The following is a 12773-nucleotide window of genomic DNA, read 5'->3' as shown; positions in this document are numbered from 1 at the left end:
AGTAATCAAATGTTGTGTTGTAGAATGAGAAATAAAAAAAAGAAAAATCAAGTTTTGCTAAGACATAGAGGCCAAGGAAAATCAAGTTATAAATAATTCTTCACTGAGCAATTCTTTTATCAGTTCAACTTTTGTGGATGTTCTGGTAACAAATAAAAACTACATCAGATGTGTGCTGAGAGAAAACTAATTAATTACTAATACCTTTCCTTGTGTTTGAATTTTATTCAAATCAAGAAGAAATCAAGACATTTAGAAATCAAGACATCAAGACACAAAAGTAAAGAAATGGCTGTGTTTGTTTTATTTAGACTATAATGGGAAGTTAGAGCTTCTTTACCTTTTCAGGCTGTTTATTTGTCTAGGATGAAATTCAAAAGTCTGAAAGCCAGAGCAAATGATGAAGCTGTTTACCTGTTTTGGCAGCCACATTGCTGGATTTCACCCAGATACACGTTTAGATTCCCTTCCTCTTCTGTGACCCTACTTTTACTTTGAGAATACAAATGTTTATGTTTTTAGGCATAATCTTCCAGGTAGAAAAGCTCAGCTGAAGGTCACTGATGAGTGAAAATGAGGAAATGCACCCCACAGTGACAATGCCATTGGATGTCATTGCTGTGGTGGCGTTGTCACTTGGCAGTGGGGTGAGAAGTGGCCTTGGCAGTGCTGGGTTAACACTGGGTTAACATTGGGATCTTAAAGGTATTTTCTAACTGAATGTGTGGTTCTGTGCAAAGAACATTTCTGAAATGAACAGAACCACACATTCAGTTGGAAAATGTGCACTGGCAGCAACAGCTACACTGGCTCAGTGTTTTGCATGCGTGTGGTTTTCACCATTACCTCAGGAGAAATCCAGCTCTGGGTTCTGGTAGATGTCTTTACCTGACAAGGCATCTCAAAATTTTCCTGTTAAACTGCAGATGAACTATCACAACAATGAGATCAATTTGTTTGCTTTATTTTTTTGCTTGTGTCTTAACACTTAGCACAGAAGTGAGTTACAATGAAAATCTCCCTGTCTAACTGGAGCGTGGTGGAAAGCTTCAGAATAAATTCTCAGGGCCTTGTGACTGAGGACAGAAGGGAGCGAGAACTTTCAGAAAAAATGTTGAAAACAACAATTCTGTGTGAGGCTGCTTTGCAATATCTGCAAGACGAGGGTTCTTCATCATCTTCTTCATCTCAGCTGTGCAAACTGAGAGGGAAAGCACAGTGAAATGGAGTGTTCCAAACATCTTCTGCAGCTGTGAAAAGATGCATGAATATGACGAAGGAGACTCCTTTACCACTCTAGTCTTTGAGTAAAAAATTTATTAATAATTCTACAAGTGAGGGAGGAAAATCAGTTGAAGGGAGGGTTAGTAGTGCTTTAAACAAAATGAGCTCTGCAAGTGTAACAATATGTAAAGTACCATGCAGCTGTATCTGTAATTAGCAATAACCACCCTCAAGGCTCTGCCCACTCTGCTGAGGACTGGCAATTTGTATTTCTGACCCCCTTCATTCCCCCAGCACCCCTAATGCTCTGTTAAGGACATGTGCTTGCAGTGATTGAACACATTTGGATTTATTTCTTCAGTTCATGTGAAATGGGAAGATTCTGAAAGAAAGTGACTGAAAGTGACATTATGTTTAGCAGCCCACCCAAGCATCATGAACCAGCTCCCCTTCCCTCTGGATAAGCCAGCATGGTCTTCCCAAGAGCTAATACAATCTCTGCCTGGGATTGATCTCACACTGACACCTCCTCCTTTGTTTAAGCAGCTAAAATGTTTCTGGCTAGCTAAATTGTGTAGAAAACTGTGTGAAAATCACAAAGCATTTAATTAAGGACTTTGTGCCAGGTCTTCAAGACTTTTAGAGCTACAGCAACTTTAAATAAAAGTTAAGGAGCATTATGAAATTTTTGAAGTCAAACATAGTAGGGCTTAAGGACATTATTTGATTGTGCTGGAAGGCACAGGGAGGACATTTAAGCTGTTCCATTGTGACATGCTTTGGACTTCAGGTGACATTTGTGGGAAAACTTCAACATAGTCTGTTCATACAGATAGAAATCCAAAGCTCCAGAAAAGGCAACCTCCTTGAAATTTTTGCTCACATTACAGAGCTAACTCTTCATCACAACTCTGCACTGAAAGCAGAGGGATGTGCAAACTCTATCTTGTATTGATCTACAACATGTTTTATAGTTTTCATTCTTGTGGTATTTGAATGCTTTGCATGTGTTTTCAATTGTGCAGAACTCTCTCACAAAATGTATTTGTAATGGATACTATTTTTAAATTGAAAAGTTTCAGGTTATTTACAAAAGAGGAAAGGTGATTTCTTGTTGGGTGGGGACCACCAAGTCACCCAGAGGTTTGAGATTACTTTAGTTAAAACAAGTACCCATGATAAGAAAGGCTTTGGCTCTTAGGAGCTAATTCTGGTTAGAACATAAATGAGAACTATTCATTATTTAAATAAGAGCAAATATGGACTAAAACAAAGCAGAGAGCTTAAAAGACACTCCATCTTTACTCATTGCATTCTTGTTGGATGGGTTCTCTTGCTAGGCCTCAGTTTAGAGCCTTTCAGTCCCCTTGGTTAAGTTCCTTTTTGAATCCCAGCTCCTTTGGTGTTTAAGTCAGTCCTTTAATGCTTTTGCAGAAGTTTGTGTAGAGAAAGTTGGTGGACACAGGTTTTTTGCTAATAATAATTTGTAGAGATAGGGCTGAGAGCAGGCAGATACATCTTCAAGATACATCACAATCTTTAGTGAGAGCTTTAAAATTCAGTTAAAAAATTACTGGCCAGGGGGATTATAATGGACAATTTGGGCAACCAGAAGGCTATTTAATTCTATTTCTTATGTACCTGCAAACCATTAAAAAGAAGCAATTTTGTCCAGTATATGTAACCTTTTATTTACTTTTAAAGTCTCCAAATAAGCATATATTAATTTAAATTCTAACAGCATACAGCAGGTTTTCAAATTGAATAGGGTGAGAAATTTTAAAAGGTCATGGGAATAAAGACAAGACCTATCTGGTTAGCTAAAAGGATTCCTTTGATGTTTTTATCTTCCCAAGTTTCACTGCAATTAGGAACTGGCAAAACGAACTTGCTAATAGAGCCACTTAGTGCTGGAACCAGAGCAGTATTTAGCAGGCATAATCAGGTATCACTGCTTTGTACTAAGCATTTCATGACCATGTAATGACCATCCAGGCAGCCAAGCACAAAACTGCAGGAGCGTTTCATGTGCTCTTGTGGTTCTGCAGTACAGCCTTGGCTCAGCCAGCCTTCCACCACCCAGCTGTGGTGTCCTGCACAAATGCAACCCGACCTAGCACTTTCCTATTACCTGTATGATTCATTAACTGTGAGCAAAGGGTGCTCCTGTATTAACCCAAGCTCTTGTAGTAGCCACAGGATCAGCAGGGACTCTTGGTGAGTTCCAGTTTCACCAATATCAGCCCCTGGCGCAGGGAGAGGGTGGCAGCAGAGAATGAGAACGGGCAGTGTAGTTACACCTTTTTTGTATGGGTAGGGCAACGCTTTGGGGAGCCAGGACACAGAGAAAAAGGTGCACAGAGATGCAATCCACTCCCTGCTGGGGACCCAAGCAAACTTCCAGTGTCATCCTTTTCTCATTATCATTGTAAGGGACTTCTCAACACCTGCTTCCTCTCTTTTACCCTCTCAGGCTATAATGGGCCACAGCTGAAGCAGGCAGGAAGGAGGTTCTGTCCCTGGCAGTGAAGGTATTCCAGGAGTGATGCAAGAGGGATGAAGCCTTGATCTGCCTTCGTGCAGATTTGTGCTCTTTGCTTTCTCTTACACTTGAATGGGTGAAGTCTTGCCTGACAACTAAATCCCTATCAGGAGATGATGGAATATAAACAGGCAGAAGCTGCATCATGCTAGAGGACTTGTGATTACTGTTCAGTGGTGTTTCCTGTGAAAAGCCCATCTGAGCCATGCTCTGGAGTCTGCCCAAGCTTCAGTTTACTGGTGAGTTTAGATATTCTTACTCACACTTGGGTTGCCTTGAATGTTTTGGATGTTTTCAGGGGGCCATGGTTGCCCTCTGGAGTAAAGGAGGCTCCATATACTGATGCATGAACAACTCCAGTTTGAACAGAGACTCTTGGGGCTTCTTCAGCTTGCTGTGTGTGAGGGAAAAACACCTCTTATTGTCTGGATTTGTTCAGTCACAATCCCACTCTCCTGTACCTTAAGTCTTATAGAGTAAGTTACATTTAAGATTAGAAGATTAATGAATGTGCAAATTTCCTCAGCTGAACTGAGACAGCAGTTTCTTCAAAATAATCAGGATATGTGAAATGTCTTGAAAAACTTCTTGTGCTTTGGCAGAAATGCCATTCTCTGCCAAATGAAAGAGCAAGAAAATTAATATATTGTGTCATATGACAGGATAAAAGGTTAGTGATACACTAATGGGTTAGTGCACTACTATTTCTAGAAACTGATCAGAAGGGGAAAAAATTAATAACAATTGTTTTATTTTAATCAGATTGTTATTCCAGTTTCATTTAAGTGAAAGATCATTCATGGTTTCTGTTCCATCAGAGAAGCTCTTCTGCAATGATCCTGTTTTTCTCCTAAGCTCTGGGAGGCTGGAAACTTCTACAATGGCAGGATCCTAGGAATCCTGGGAGAGGGCACTTGAGGTCCATCTGCAAAACTCTTGGATCATGGATAATTTCATTGATTTCCATTAAGTATGAAACTGGCAGCAAGTTGGCAGTTCCCATGGTGAAGTCATGAGCTTTGGTTCTTTTGCATCTGAACTTACACAGCGCCTTGTTCCTTGGTTAACTTCATGTTTGAACATGGAAGAATCTTGCTTTGATACTTGAAACAAGATGGTTTTGAGCCACAGAATGTGTGTATGAAACCTAGTTTCCTACAGTTTGGTGCCCTTTGTCCTCTTTAGTACACCATTGAGGCAAAAGTCTGGTAAACTGCTCTAGATTCCAGATTTCTGTGTGTGCTGATCAGCCAGCCAGTTGCTAACAGCATTCATAGCAGCTGAGCTCAGCCTGCTTTTCCTTCCTTGCCAATTCTTACTATAGCTATGAGAATATGGTCATCTTTGAAAATTAATTTCCTGAAAATTTGTTGTGGGGTTAAAAAAAAGACTGGGACAGACAGAGGATCAGATGGAATGATCAAAACCATGTAATTTTTTTAGGAAACCTGCTAAAATTGAGTAATTTGGATATAAATCAGAAAGCATAATGCATTGGAGCTCAGCACTTTCCTGGCTCCCATGCTCTATGTCAGAGACTAAAACTGGTATTTGGGAGTCCTGTGATCATGGGGAATTTTTCAGATGGATAACAGCCAGCACCACAAGCCTGGGGCATCTTCTCTAAGGACGAGTCCACACTGAGGGCCTGTGAGAGCTGAGCAGAGCACAGGAGGTGCACAGTGTGCACTGGGCTTTGTGGCTTCTGAGTCCCCTGGCTGACCTCCAGGGCTGGGTGAATCATCACAGGCCCAGCATCAGAGGTGGGAATGCTGGAAAATGCTATTTATTTCCTCTTCCTCTACACCAAGTACTGCAATAGATACAGACTTCTAAGTAAATTATTTTGTATGCACAGCTATAAATTTCAATCACACACGCTCCAACAGATTTTTTAAAACAACAACAACAAAAAAAAAATCACATATTGTTCTCATGTACTCTTTAGTTACTTTATAGGACTCCCTCTGTTCGTGACTGTTTCTGTAATTGTTGGATGAATAAACCTTCTCAAAATAGATCATCGTAAGGATGGAATCTGTCTGGTGACCACTTGAGCAGAAGTTTGCTGCCAGAACCAGTTTCTTTCAGCTGTGATCACGAGTTTTTTTGTGCATTTATTTGTTTGTTCTTCCATGCTGTCTGTAGTATTGAGACACTCTGCTAGTATCTTTAATGTTATCCAATATTTTTCCAAAACAAGGTAGAAAAATACATAAGAAAAGGTCAGAGAGAGATCCTTGGTTTTTTTCAACAGAGAGGACAGCCTTATATGTCATCAGGTGTCCAACATGCCTTGGTTACTTCAGTATGGACCTATTACTGGCAACCAAATGTATTTCCTTCTGCAAGAACTGACTTAGATTGCTTTTGTTACTTGTATTGTGTGCTCTTAGATAGGTGCTGCTCTGAAGCTTTGCTGTGAAAAGGAGGATGGGCTTGTGTTTCAGCCATATAACTCAAAGTTAGAGTGTCTGGGTTTTTTTCCCTGACAGTATAATGAATTTCAGCAAACTTGCCTGCGTATTTTATGCCTTTTTTCTCCTGTCTTTTCCTCATCTTCTGTACAGTGATGCACAGAAGGGAAAAATAGGAGAAAGTTAATTTGATTGTTATCAGACACAAACAATTAAGCAGCTGTTTGCAGACAGACTACAGTCATTCCTGTGTGGAGCCCAGAGGTGTCTCCTCCTTTCCCAGGCTGTGCACCTGATGGATGAAAAAACGTGGTGCCCCCTCTGTCCCCAGGGCACTGAAGGCGTGGGGGACTAGAGCACAAGCCAGAAGGAAGGTACATCACTGCATCAGTGTTCTTTGGGAGGAAAGAAACCTTTAGATGTGTTTCAGACAAGTGCCTGGAGAAGCAGAAGCATTGTCCTGCCAGGATCAGGGCGGAGCTTTAGCACCCCTGAATTTCTAGATGTAGTAAGTGCAGGCAGAGACAGCTGTGTGGGAAGAACAGGCAGGAGGAGTTCACCAGTGGTTATAGAGCATGATCAGAGGTTAAGTGGGACTCATTTTGCTAGAAATGCCATGTGATAGGGAGTTTGAATATGTGAGCAAAGGGCACTGATGGGACAGAACCTTGAAACAGCGCCAGCAGGAAAGGCAGGTCATGCTGGAGCTGTATCAGCACCCAGGGCGATGCCCAGCCCTGCCTGGGTGCCCGGGCTGGCTTGGAGATGTCTCAGCTCATGAGCACCCTGCCCCAATATCATGGGAGTTCCCATGCAGGCTCAGGTAGAGGCAGAGAGGTGTGGAGAGGAGGGTTCCTGGTGGCCATTTCCCTCTGCAAAACCTGCACGGGGAGGCTGAGGAAGTCACTACTCCATGTGTGCAGATGCAGGGGACTTTGGGCAAGAGCTTGGAAGATTGGGAGGCACATGGGGCAGGGAGTATGTAGCCATGATATTTTCTGAAAAATCCTTTCCTTGTGATTTTTTCTCCTGGGAAGCTGAGAGACCTCAAATGTAAACATTGATTATCTGCTGCTGTGGAATGCAACAGGTGGATCTGTGATTGGCTTCATGTGGTTGTTTATAATTAATGGCCAATCACAGTCCAGCTGTCCGGACTGTCTCGGTCAGTCACAAGCCTTTGTGATCATTCCTTTTCTGTTCTTAGCTAGCCTTCTGATGAAATCCTTTTTTCTATTCTTTTAGTATAGTTTTAATATCATCTATATAATAAAATAATAAATCAAGCCTTCTGAAACATGGAGTCAGATCCTCGTCTCTTCCCTCATCCTAAGACCCCTGTGAACACCATCACAGGAGTAAAGAAATCAGTCTCCAACAAGTCAGGTAGGTTAGATAGAGTCAGAGATGTCTGAAGCAGACTCCAGGCAGAAGGATCTGCAGTAAAATTTGAAAAGGCTTTATCTCAAGTCAGGCAGGTCTGCCTGCAGGCTGGGGCTCTCTTTTAGGCTCTGCCAAGATCCTGGGGTGAAGTTCAAGCAGTGCTTCACTTTGCAAGGGCCTGTTGGCCCCCAGCCCATGGGAGCTCCTGAACAAGGCTATGGGAGAATGCTGAAGGCTCTCTTCTGCCCCAAAGAGTTCATGTATCCTGTACAGAGGGTTCTTCTTCACCTCATCTATTGTCTATTTATCATACAGGAACAGTAAGTGATAACAGCCTATTATTTTTGGTTGGTTTTTTTTTTTTAATGCAACCCATGGTTATACACTTTTATTTCAGTTTTATATTCTTTTAGTTCTATTTAATCATTGCAGATACTTCAAGAGAAGCCACACTTGCACAAGTAAACTGTAATAACAAAGTTTCATGTGCCTATAAAGAGTACTTTAATACTGAAGTGCATCACAAGCCAGAGATGCAGAGATGCTGGTCAGAAAACCACCACAGCATTGGGCAGCCTTTTCTCTGATGGAAAAGCTCTCAGAGATCAAAACTGTATCTCAGTCTCCTCTTAAATGTGAAGTGACATGGTTTTACATGCACACATGCAAATGTTGCTTGTTTGATTCACACAGGAGGGTTGGTTTATTTGGTATAATTAGAACTAGTTAGTTTGTAGGGCATATGCAATGGGAATATTTCATGTGACTTGCAAAGATAAGGCTCCATTGAAGAACAGAATGTTCTTCATTGATGTTACCCAGAATGCATTTAATTTGCTAAGAACTTACTGCCATAACAAAATAGAAATTCAGGTGGAACAGGATATAATTGATGCAGGTACTTTAAAACCACCAGATTGCATTTCTGATGACTGCCATGCAATTAGCAATGGACCAGAGCTGCTTGCTGGAAGGGGGAAGGCATAGAACTTGTTTCTTATGTCCCTCATGTACATGGTAAGAACAAATCCTACTGGCTCTGGAGGAAAGACAAAGCAATCCATGTACCTGAACAAAAATGTGCATCAGCCTACTGACATTTAAGTCTTGTTCTGCTTGCTCTTCTTCCCTCCATTTTAAGATCTGGACTTGTTTTTTTCGCAAGGGAAGTCAGTCCCACCAAGGAACCTGTTGTGCGATACTGGAAATTTGCAAGGGTGTTGGAGATTAAATAAGCATATTCCCTAAGGCTGAGCTGCTAAGAACAACTGTGGCTTTTTACTCAGCTGTTCTTAACAGGGGAACCAGGAAATTGCAAGTGAGAGTTTCAAGACCAAGAGGCATATTCACTCCCAGGGTTAGAGAGTTAACCTGCCTCTTTAAACTCAGCGAAGTTGTCTCTTTATGGCCAGCACCCTGAATCATTCCCAGGAGAGGTGACAGGCACATAGAGCTCCCTGCCCCAAATGCTCAGTGTTGCAACTCTGTCACTCTCTGTGAAAGTATTGCTGTATTTTGGTTCAAAGGAACTGATCAAATCTACTTGTGCTGACTGCTGCATCCCTGAGGACATGTGCTGTTAGTCCTGACAAGCAGGGACTTGGTTCTCATGTTTTGGTTGGCTTGGCCAACCAAAAACTTAACAGAGGTGTAGAACAGGACTTTTCCAGGTGGGAAACTTCCTGTCTAAGACAAGTCTGTGAAAGTAGCACAATATTCTGGTTACTAGGGAAGTCCTGTTTCCTCCTTCCTGAGAGGGCACCCTTTCAAAAAGACGTCATTGCATGTTGCAGCCTCTGCTTTCACCAAGCAGTAAATATTCAGCTCTCAAGTTCCCTCCTAAATTCTCATTTCCAATGGCTTTACTTGCACTCTGAATCTCCTTCTACTCATCTTGCAGCTCTCTGGCAGCTGCAGGCTCAGAGCTAAGCACAGCATTACTGTAGCTATAGGAGATTCCTACAGCTCAAACTGCATTTCCTGATCTGAACCAGCATGGCTTCAGATCCCGCTCACTGTCAGCACCTTCCTACTCCACAGGTTGCTCCCACTCTCTGAACACTAGTAGTCCAGTCTTTTCCTTCAGCTTCCATTAGGCTTATATTGGGTCAAATATAATTAGATAGCTACTTAAATTGATATCAATTTAGACAAGTTGTCTAAATAGAATTTGTGGTTTTTTCCTCCACTGTTGCTCAGGTAAATCTCTCTCTATCTTCTACATTAGGACATGGGAACTGGAGTAGAAACAAAAGCATTCACTCATAGATGTTTCTGATTAATCACTAACCCTAATCATGGTCACATAAACCTCTGAAACCTCCTAAATGCTTGTATCAAATGCCTTACTAAAAGCCAGTTGATCTGTCTTTGCAATCTCCTCAAATTATTTGTAACTGTCAACAAATGAAGTACCTTTGCTCACTGAGTTTTATTTTTTCCTCAGTCTGCTAGCAAATCCCTGGTGCTCTGCCACTAATCTGAGTGATATCACTTACCAAAACTGGAGCAAGTCCATTATCTGATTCCCTTGCTGACCTGTACAGCAAATTATCTGTACTTCCACTATGCTGCAGTAAGCTCACATTTCACAAATATTTTCTTACTTGTTTTCATCAGCTACTGCATGAGATCCTTATTGATTTTCAACCATCCCTCATTTCGAGTACTTTTTAAATAGATTTCCACCATTTCAGTCTTATCAATCTCAATTCAGTGTTCCTGTATTAATAGGATTTTCATATTCCTTTCCCTCCCCAGGCACATTTATGAAAGCTCTTCTTTCCTCAGCCCTCTGGTTGTTAATTTATTGTTGTGGGTGCCCTTAGCTTGTTCTCTGAGGCTCAAATCCACTCAGCTGATTATTTGCAGTCCATCTTCCCTCATTCAGTGTAAGGCTACTCTGCCACTTGTTGCTGCACATTGTGAAACTACAGCGCATGGGGCTACTGTGATCTTTCATTTTTAAGACCTAATTGTTTATAATGCTTTCTGAGGTTCCCAGGTTTCTTTTCTTTTCCTTCTTAGATGCTACATCACATGTTGAGACCTGCCAATGCTGCTAGTATGTGAGGGAAAAGGGCAGAGAAAATTCCATTTGTTAGATGCTGGGTTGCTTCCTCAGCTGGGGCAGCAGAGAGTTTTTCTCCTGCATACAGCCAGCCTCAAGTGCTGCTGTCTGGGGATTAATCCAGGATATCTTGAAAACCAAAACTTCATTCTTCAAATTAGTTGTTTGCACCACACTGCAGGAATTTCAGTGACTCATAAATCCTGTTATTTCAAAGTAAGGGAAGTACTTGAAAATATCACATGGAGCTTGAATGTTCCAGCCTATTTCACAAACCAAGATTTTCAGCTAATCAGGGGACGTTACACATCTTTGCTTGGACACCCACCTCATGTTTCCTGTTCTAAATCAAAATACAGTAAGTGACATCTGTGAGTTTGCTGCCACCCTATATATGTTTTCATATGCCAGACCATGATATTATCACTTTCTGGGGAGCAGCCATATACCAAACAAACAAACAAACAAACAAACAAACACAGTTGCAAAAAGGAGAAGTTTAAAAATGAAAGAATTGTAGCTAATAGAAGGTATTATTTAGCCTCCTCTGTGCTAACTTTGATAAAAAGTATACCAAAAGCAGAAAAGGAAGAACAGAAAAAAAAAAGAAAAAAGAAACACAGAGAAAATATTGGGATAGATTTCTTTGGTCTAATAAATTGTTGCCTAATTTCTGCAGTTTAGTGAGCCCCCTAGAGTAATATTATTCCCTTCTCTTCTGTTCTATCCTTATCCCTACTTCTGCAGCCAAACATGCAGCTTGCCTTTTGCCAGGTAAGTCACATCACACTGCTCCCTGCCATCTTTTCAGAAGCCCATTTGTGAAAACACCGAATCCTAGTACCTCTGTAACAGTAATTTTTTAAAAAAATTAAAGGTGAGGAGATGATTTTAAAAACAATGTTTGATCAAACTTTTTTATTTTTTGTCATCAGAATTAGGAGTACCTCACCTAATCTTTGTTTATTAATGACAATATGACCTAACACTTAAAAATTCCTTTCTTCCTCCAGGTCTCCATGTGTTAGAAGGATGCTTGAACATCTAGCCAATACTGTTTGGGTGTGTGCAGGAGAATATCCAGATTTTTATGGCCTTACAATTTTATTGTTTTTTAAAGCAAAATACTTCCATTTAAAACAGCACACGCTTGCTTTTAAGCCTGAAAAGCTCCTAGAGCAGTTTAACAGCAATAGGCTGCTGAGATATGCAACTCCTGCAATATCTGCTACACCTGCACTGAGCACACACTGAGGAACCTGGATCTCCATGGAGGCTGCAGTGTCTGCCCCCAGCCTGCCATTCTAGATGCTGTTCCAGTCATTCCCACTCTTTTAGCAAGCCAGTCTGATGGACCTGTGGCAGGACACACAACACAGGTGAAGTTTTATGTAGAAATGTTATCTACAAGTGTTAAAGAAACCACTGATTTAGTTATGTGTATCCTGAAGTAAACTTTTGCTTTCCTCTTAAAGATGAGGTCTGGTAATTATAGACTACTAAGGGGAGGGCCTGGTCAAGAGCAAATGTTCTCCTTCCCTGAGTCCAGGATATCCTCTGGAAGACTCCTGACTCCTGCTTTAGAGTATCTTGGCAACAAAACTGATCCCTTAACATCATGACTTCAGCAGAAGTAACATTAGTATATGCACCCATCAAGTGACAACAAAATGCCATCATTCACCATTGTTCCTTTCATCAGAAAGGCAGTTTTGCTTCTACTTGCAAAGTTTCATCTAAGAGGCACCAAAATAACAACCCATAAGCTCCTTCTGCAGGATGAATGCTTTCAGGGCTGCATATGACAATCCTGCAGCCTTGGTGACATCAAGGAATACTACTAGCAACAGCTGAGTTGTGTCAACTGGCACAGGAACTGGCTCCCAGGGGACAGAAAAGTGTAGTGTGGCACAGACCACACAGAGCCATCCCTCTCTCTCGACACACAGCCCTCCAACACTGCACAAACAATTCAAAGAGGTGTAAGAAAAGGGTGTCCAATAACAAGCGCTGTAACTGCATGTGTCTTCCTAGGGTTCCATTCACAGTAGGCTGTGAATACTTGAATGAAGTACTGTTTCTTTTGACAGAACCTTTTTCTAAACAGTGTTTCCCCAGAATTTCACAGGACAACAAA

This window comes from Ammospiza nelsoni, chromosome 1, assembly GCF_027579445.1.
Source record: "Ammospiza nelsoni isolate bAmmNel1 chromosome 1, bAmmNel1.pri, whole genome shotgun sequence".
Taxonomy (NCBI): Eukaryota; Metazoa; Chordata; class Aves; order Passeriformes; family Passerellidae; genus Ammospiza; species Ammospiza nelsoni.
The sequence above is the reverse complement of the archived record's forward strand: the minus strand, read 5'-3'. Positions refer to the sequence as shown.